At 55.1% G+C, this 7,500-nt stretch overlaps 3 non-coding genes across 3 annotated transcripts in view; all 3 read right to left on the bottom strand.

Annotated features, from left to right (window-relative positions):
* The window catches only part of LOC126476976 (large subunit ribosomal RNA), a 4,222-nt gene extending 3,030 nt beyond the window's left edge, over positions 1-1,192 (bottom strand). Inside the window, exon 1 of the ribosomal RNA XR_007587393.1 lies at positions 1-1,192. This exon is cut by the window's left edge and continues 3,030 nt beyond it. This is a non-coding gene — a ribosomal RNA (large subunit ribosomal RNA).
* A 188-nt stretch (positions 1,193-1,380) lies between these two features.
* Positions 1,381-1,535, bottom strand: LOC126476302 (5.8S ribosomal RNA). Its single transcript, XR_007586855.1, has one exon. It is a non-coding gene; the product is annotated as a 5.8S ribosomal RNA (ribosomal RNA).
* Positions 1,536-1,886: 351 nt separating this feature from the next.
* On the bottom strand, positions 1,887-3,795 carry LOC126476890 (small subunit ribosomal RNA). Its single transcript, XR_007587321.1, has one exon. It is a non-coding gene; the product is annotated as a small subunit ribosomal RNA (ribosomal RNA).
* Between the last annotated feature and the right edge of the window lie 3,705 nt (positions 3,796-7,500).

Below are 7,500 nucleotides of genomic sequence, written 5' to 3'. Positions count from 1 at the left end.
ACCTCCATCAGGGTTTCCCCTGACTTCGTCCTGGCCAGGCATAGTTCACCATCTTTCGGGTCCCAACGTGTACGCTCTAGGTGCGCCTCACCTCGCAATGAGGACGAGACGCCCCGGGAGTGCGGAGGCCGCCGCCCCGTGAAGGGCGGGGAAGCCCCATCCTCCCTCGGCCCGCGCAAGGCGAGACCTTCACTTTCATTACGCCTTTAGGTTTCGTACAGCCCAATGACTCGCGCACATGTTAGACTCCTTGGTCCGTGTTTCAAGACGGGTCGTGAAATTGTCCAAAGCTGAAGCGCCGCTGACGGGAGCGATTATTCCGCCCGAGAGCATCCCGAGCCAACAGCGGCGCGGGTCCGGGGCCGGGCCAGGTAGGTCCGTCATCCGGGAAGAACCGCGCGCGCTTGCCGGGAGCCCGAGCGCCCAAAGGGGCGAATCGACTCCTCCAGATATACCGCCGGGCAGCCAGCCAGGACACCGGGGCTCTGCCCAACAGACGCGAACCGAGGCCCGCGGAAGGACAGGCTGCGCACCCGGGCCGTAGGCCGGCACCCAGCGGGTCGCGACGTCCTACTAGGGGAGAAGTGCGGCCCACCGCACACCGGAACGGCCCCACCCCGCGGCGAGTGGAAAGGCAACCGGACACGACCCCGCCGCGGATTGCTCCGCGCGGGCGGCCGGCCCCATCTGCCGAGGGCGGAGGCCAGTGGCCGGATGGGCGTGAATCTCACCCGTTCGACCTTTCGGACTTCTCACGTTTACCCCAGAACGGTTTCACGTACTTTTGAACTCTCTCTTCAAAGTTCTTTTCAACTTTCCCTCACGGTACTTGTTCGCTATCGGTCTCGTGGTCATATTTAGTCTCAGATGGAGTTTACCACCCACTTGGAGCTGCACTCTCAAGCAACCCGACTCGAAGGAGAGGTCCCGCCGACGCTCGCACCGGCCGCTACGGGCCTGGCACCCTCTACGGGCCGTGGCCTCATTCAAGTTGGACTTGGGCTCGGCGCGAGGCGTCGGGGTAGTGGACCCTCCCAAACACCACATGCCACGACAGGCGGCAGCCTGCGGGGTTCGGTGCTGGACTCTTCCCTGTTCGCTCGCCGCTACTGGGGGAATCCTTGTTAGTTTCTTTTCCTCCGCTTAGTAATATGCTTAAATTCAGCGGGTAGTCTCGCCTGCTCTGAGGTCGTTGTACGAGGTGTCGCACGCCACACCGCCAGCCGGCTGTGCACGCTACCGAGTAAGTACCGGTATGCGAACCGCCAGGCGACGGGCGCGCATCGCACGTTTAAGGAGACGCGGCCGGCCCCACAGGCGGCCACGACACTCCCAGATCTGCGAAGCGGGGCAAACGCCGCGCGCTTCAGTATACGTAGCCGACCCTCAGCCAGACGTGGCCCGGGAACGGAATCCATGGACCGCAATGTGCGTTCGAAACGTCGATGTTCATGTGTCCTGCAGTTCACATGTCGACGCGCAATTTGCTGCGTTCTTCATCGACCCACGAGCCGAGTGATCCACCGTCCTGGGTGATCTTTTCGTAGTTTCCACTATCTCTTTCAAGACAGTTGCATAGGCGGGACTGAGGCGTGTGGCGGCCCCTGTTCCAGCGTTCAGTGTCCAACGGCCTCACGGCCGATGGGCGTCGTACGGCTCCACACCGGAGCGGACAGGCACTCGGGCGAAAGTCATTCAAAACCGGCGCCAGGCGCCAGGTGCCGCAGGCCAGCCGCTCCAGCGCTTCAGCGCTCGTACCACACAACATTGCCGTTAGTTTTGAGACGAACGCGTGGTTCCGCACGCGGCGCACAGCTACTGCGAGCCGTACAGGTAGCGTGTTGCGCGACACGACACGCACATCGAAAGACATGCAGTCTAGTCGGTAATGATCCTTCCGCAGGTTCACCTACGGAAACCTTGTTACGACATTTACTTCCTCTAAATGATCAAGTTTGGTCATCTTTCCGGTAGCATCGGCAACGACAGAGTCAATGCCGCGTACCAGTCCGAAGACCTCACTAAATCATTCAATCGGTAGTAGCGACGGGCGGTGTGTACAAAGGGCAGGGACGTAATCAACGCGAGCTTATGACTCGCGCTTACTGGGAATTCCTCGTTCATGGGGAACAATTGCAAGCCCCAATCCCTAGCACGAAGGAGGTTCAGCGGGTTACCCCGACCTTTCGGCCTAGGAAGACACGCTGATTCCTTCAGTGTAGCGCGCGTGCGGCCCAGAACATCTAAGGGCATCACAGACCTGTTATTGCTCAATCTCGTGCGGCTAGAAGCCGCCTGTCCCTCTAAGAAGAAAAGTAATCGCTGACAGCACGAAGGATGTCACGCGACTAGTTAGCAGGCTAGAGTCTCGTTCGTTATCGGAATTAACCAGACAAATCGCTCCACCAACTAAGAACGGCCATGCACCACCACCCACCGAATCAAGAAAGAGCTATCAATCTGTCAATCCTTCCGGTGTCCGGGCCTGGTGAGGTTTCCCGTGTTGAGTCAAATTAAGCCGCAGGCTCCACTCCTGGTGGTGCCCTTCCGTCAATTCCTTTAAGTTTCAGCTTTGCAACCATACTTCCCCCGGAACCCAAAAGCTTTGGTTTCCCGGAGGCTGCCCGCCGAGTCATCGGAGGAACTGCGGCGGATCGCTGGCTGGCATCGTTTATGGTTAGAACTAGGGCGGTATCTGATCGCCTTCGAACCTCTAACTTTCGTTCTTGATTAATGAAAACATACTTGGCAAATGCTTTCGCTTCTGTTCGTCTTGCGACGATCCAAGAATTTCACCTCTAACGTCGCAATACGAATGCCCCCGCCTGTCCCTATTAATCATTACCTCGGGTTCCGAAAACCAACAAAATAGAACCGAGGTCCTATTCCATTATTCCATGCACACAGTATTCAGGCGGGCTTGCCTGCTTTAAGCACTCTAATTTGTTCAAAGTAAACGTGCCGGCCCACCGAGACACTCAATAAAGAGCACCCTGGTAGGATTTCAACGGGGTCCGCCTCGGGACGCACGAGCACGCACGAGGCGGTCGCACGCCTTCGGCTCGCCCCACCGGCAGGACGTCCCACGATACATGCCAGTTAAACACCGACGGGCGGTGAACCAACAGCGTGGGACACAAATCCAACTACGAGCTTTTTAACCGCAACAACTTTAATATACGCTATTGGAGCTGGAATTACCGCGGCTGCTGGCACCAGACTTGCCCTCCAATAGATACTCGTTAAAGGATTTAAAGTGTACTCATTCCGATTACGGGGCCTCGGATGAGTCCCGTATCGTTATTTTTCGTCACTACCTCCCCGTGCCGGGAGTGGGTAATTTGCGCGCCTGCTGCCTTCCTTGGATGTGGTAGCCGTTTCTCAGGCTCCCTCTCCGGAATCGAACCCTGATTCCCCGTTACCCGTTACAACCATGGTAGGCGCAGAACCTACCATCGACAGTTGATAAGGCAGACATTTGAAAGATGCGTCGCCGGTACGAGGACCGTGCGATCAGCCCAAAGTTATTCAGAGTCACCAAGGCAAACGGACCGGACGAGCCGACCGATTGGTTTTGATCTAATAAAAGCGTCCCTTCCATCTCTGGTCGGGACTCTGTTTGCATGTATTAGCTCTAGAATTACCACAGTTATCCAAGTAACGTGGGTACGATCTAAGGAACCATAACTGATTTAATGAGCCATTCGCGGTTTCACCTTAATGCGGCTTGTACTGAGACATGCATGGCTTAATCTTTGAGACAAGCATATGACTACTGGCAGGATCAACCAGGGAGCTGCGTCAACTAGAGCTGAGCAGCCGGCCGCCCGGGAGTGTGTCCCGGGGGCCCGCGCGAACACGCAAGCGTCCGCTCAATTATTCTGCAAACAGGAGGAGGCTGAGCTCCCCTGCACAACACACCTCGAAACCCTCTCAGGTCCCGGCGGCGCGCAGCGCCGTCCTAAGTACTTGGTCGGGTTCGAGAGAGGCGCAATCGCCCGGAGTTAGGCGAGTAGACGCTTTAGGTGCGACCACCCGTGCTCCCAACTGAGCTTGCCGCTGCCGACAGAGGCCCGGGAGCGTGCTGTCGTGGCATTGCCGGCGGGAGACAACACGCGCCACCTACGGTGACCGGCAGCTCCAACGCCAGCGCCACAGAAGGACAAAAGCCCCACTTGGGTGCCGAAGCGAACTCTCCCAGCACAGCGCACGCGCCAACACGTCCGCACAGCTGCGATACAAACCACCTGCGAGAACCGCTGGGGCGACCGAGCAGCAGACGGCGTCGCGGCGCCGAGCGCCGGGCGGCGGCGCATCCTCAGCGCACAAAGTCCTCAATCGGACCAGCACACTGCAGATGGCCACCGCGCTTCGCACCGGGCCCGCGAGGACCTACTTTGGCCGCAAGGCGCCGCGAGCAGGGGGCGCCGGCGCGCAGCTGCGCCGCCTGCCGCGTCCGTCGGCCGGCGCGCCTGCCACTGGCCGCCCCCACCAGCCGGCTGTGGCGCGTGCGCCCACGCACCGCGCTGCCAGCACGCCGGGCGGCCCCCCCTCACCGGCCGGGGACGGTCCCACCCAGCCACCGCCGCGTATCGCCTCACACCCAGATCCCCCTTTCACGTTCGTGGGCATGGTGGGTCCCCTTTCACGTTCGTGGGCATGGTGGGTCTCCCTGAAACAACCGGTTAATAGCTCGACCGATCGTCGCCAACACTGATTCACCTCTAGCGAGAACAACCGCACCACAACGGGTTACCAGTTGTTCATTTGCGTAACGTCACCAGCAAACGTACACGTCCATCGCCATTTGCAACGAGTATTGCATGCCTGTGTCAGGTGTCACAACACACTACGTCTGCCCACATAGACGCAACAACATGTGCACGCCTAGAGAACACGTGGAAGGTAGACCCCGTACGTATGCGGTGTCCATTGCGCGAACGACTGTCAGCCCGCCTCTGCAGCATGTCGCAGATGTGGAACGCGGTGCAACATGCTATCACGGTGTGTGAGAAGAGACGACTACGTCCGAATACACGCTCCACTACATCAACAGACTGCTCATGCTGATCGCCATCCAGGGCGTCCGTTCCTCCCACACGTCTGTATGGCGTACCACACTGCAATCCAGCTCTTATAGGGAGACGACACGTAGCTGCGTGCACAATATTTGGACTGTATGGTCCGCCGTTGCTAGGCGCAGTCGTCATACGGTCACATGTGCCACGATGTATCATTCAGTACATACGGACCAATGTGCAGTACAGTTTGTGGGTTTTGCGTACATCGGCGGACAGGTGACAGGCCGTACCACAACGTAGGCTGAGTACGTCGGCATGCGAAGGGCATTGAACATGCAAACTTCTCACCGACCAGCTTGCGAAGGCAGGGGGGAAGGGGGGGGGGGCGGCATGTACGTCCTGCTGCTATCCACACTACAGTGTATAGCAGGAGCATGTGGAAAGTCAGCAACACCTGCAAGGTGTTTAACATGACGCGATACACAGGGGACCGGGCAGTGCGAGTAGGGAACTATATTGCGAGGGTTGCGGTTAGGCAACACTACACCAATTTAACGGGTTGCATAACAATTACAGAGCAGGTTCAGCGACAACGTGCGTCAGGTTAAGGCGCAATATAGTTTAGGTTACGGCGCACTTTAGGTTAGGTTAAGGCACATTATAGGTTAGGTTAAGGCACATTATAGGTTAGGTTAAGGCACAACATGGGTTAGGTTAAGGCACAACATGGGTTAGGTTAAGGCACAACATGGGTTAGGTTAAGGCACAACATGGGTTAGGTTAAGGCACAACATGGGTTAGGTTAAGGCACAACATGGGTTAGGTTAAGGCACAACATGGGTTAGGTTAAGGCACAACATGGGTTACGTTAAGGCACAACATGGGTTACGTTAAGGCACAACATGGGTTAGGTTAAGGCACAACATGGGTTAGGTTAAGGCACAACATGGGTTAGGTTAAGGCACAACATGGGTTAGGTTAAGGCACAACATGGGTTACGTTAAGGCACAACATGGGTTACGTTAAGGCACAACATGGGTTACGTTAAGGCACAACATGGGTTACGTTAAGGCACAACATGGGTTACGTTAAGGCACAACATGGGTTACGTTAAGGCACAACATGGGTTACGTTAAGGCACAACATGGGTTACGTTAAGGCACAAATTAGGTTAGGTTAAGGCACAAATTAGGTTAGGTTAAGGCGCAACGTAGGTTAGGTTAAGGCACAACGTAGGTTAGGTTAAGGCACAACGTAGGTTAGGTTAAGGCACAACGTAGGTTAGGTTAAGGCACAACGTAGGTTAGGTTAAGGCACAACGTAGGTTAGGTTAAGGCACAACGTAGGTTAGGTTAAGGCACAACGTAGGTTAGGTTAAGGCACAACGTAGGTTAGGTTAAGGCACAACGTAGGTTAGGTTAAGGCACAACGTAGGTTAGGTTAAGGCACAACGTAGGTTAGGTTAAGGCACAACGTAGGTTAGGTTAAGGCACAACGTAGGTTAGGTTAAGGCACGATATAGGTTAGGTTAAGGTACGATATAGGTTAGGTTAAGGTACGATATAGGTTAGGTTAAGGTACGATATAGGTTAGGTTAAGGTACGATATACGTTAGGTTAAGGTACGATATAGGTTAGGTTAAGGTACGATATAGGTTAGGTTAAGGTACGATATACGTTAGGTTAAGGTACGATATAGGTTAGGTTAAGGTACGATATAGGTTAGGTTAAGGTACGATATAGGTTAGGTTAAGGTACGATATAGGTTAGGTTAAGGTACAATATAGCTTAGGTTCAGATACACATTGTTGTAGGGAAAGGTGTATTTGGGGGGGGGGGCGGCAGGTTCGTTGATAGTGATTATCGTAATTGGATGCCTGCGGCATTATCCGATTTGTCACGTCAGGATGCACTTTTGGCTCATGACAGGCGGCGCTCCGATTCCATGGTTGTGGCAGATCTGTGTCTTTCATTCCTGCCATTGTTTGTGTGCTGTGACAGGAGGCAGTATTGTGATGTTGGGTGCACCCCTGTGTAGGACATGTGTGGGTGTTCGTGGCTTAGCTGAGCAATGTGCGGATGTCGGAAGGGTGGGATATTGTGATTTCTGGGTGGACCTCCCGGTCTGGTAATGATAGTGTGGATTGTGTCATGTGGCGGAGAGGATGCACTGGATGTTCTTCCATGCTGGTGGTTAGATATTGTGTGTGTGCCTGTTACAGGCAGAGAGTAGTGTGTGATAAGAGAGTAGTGTGTGATAAGAGTGTCTGGCTGACGTGTGGTTCTCATTGTGTGCAGAGTCTTTCAGCATGTATAGGGACGGTTGTATATATTATCTGTATTCTGATGGCTCTGCATCTATTACTAATCAGTGCCGTGTATACGGTTACTCTGGTTCCAGTCGAAACTGTTCTATCTCTGTACATTAGTGACACTACGGCTCCACTATGTTGCCGCCCCTGTCGGCCGTTTCCCCCAGT

Source organism: Schistocerca serialis, chromosome 4 (genome assembly GCF_023864345.2).
Source record: "Schistocerca serialis cubense isolate TAMUIC-IGC-003099 chromosome 4, iqSchSeri2.2, whole genome shotgun sequence".
Classification (NCBI taxonomy): Eukaryota; Metazoa; Arthropoda; class Insecta; order Orthoptera; family Acrididae; genus Schistocerca; species Schistocerca serialis.
Note: the sequence above shows the minus strand (reverse complement) of the source record. Positions and strands in the feature narration are given on the sequence as shown.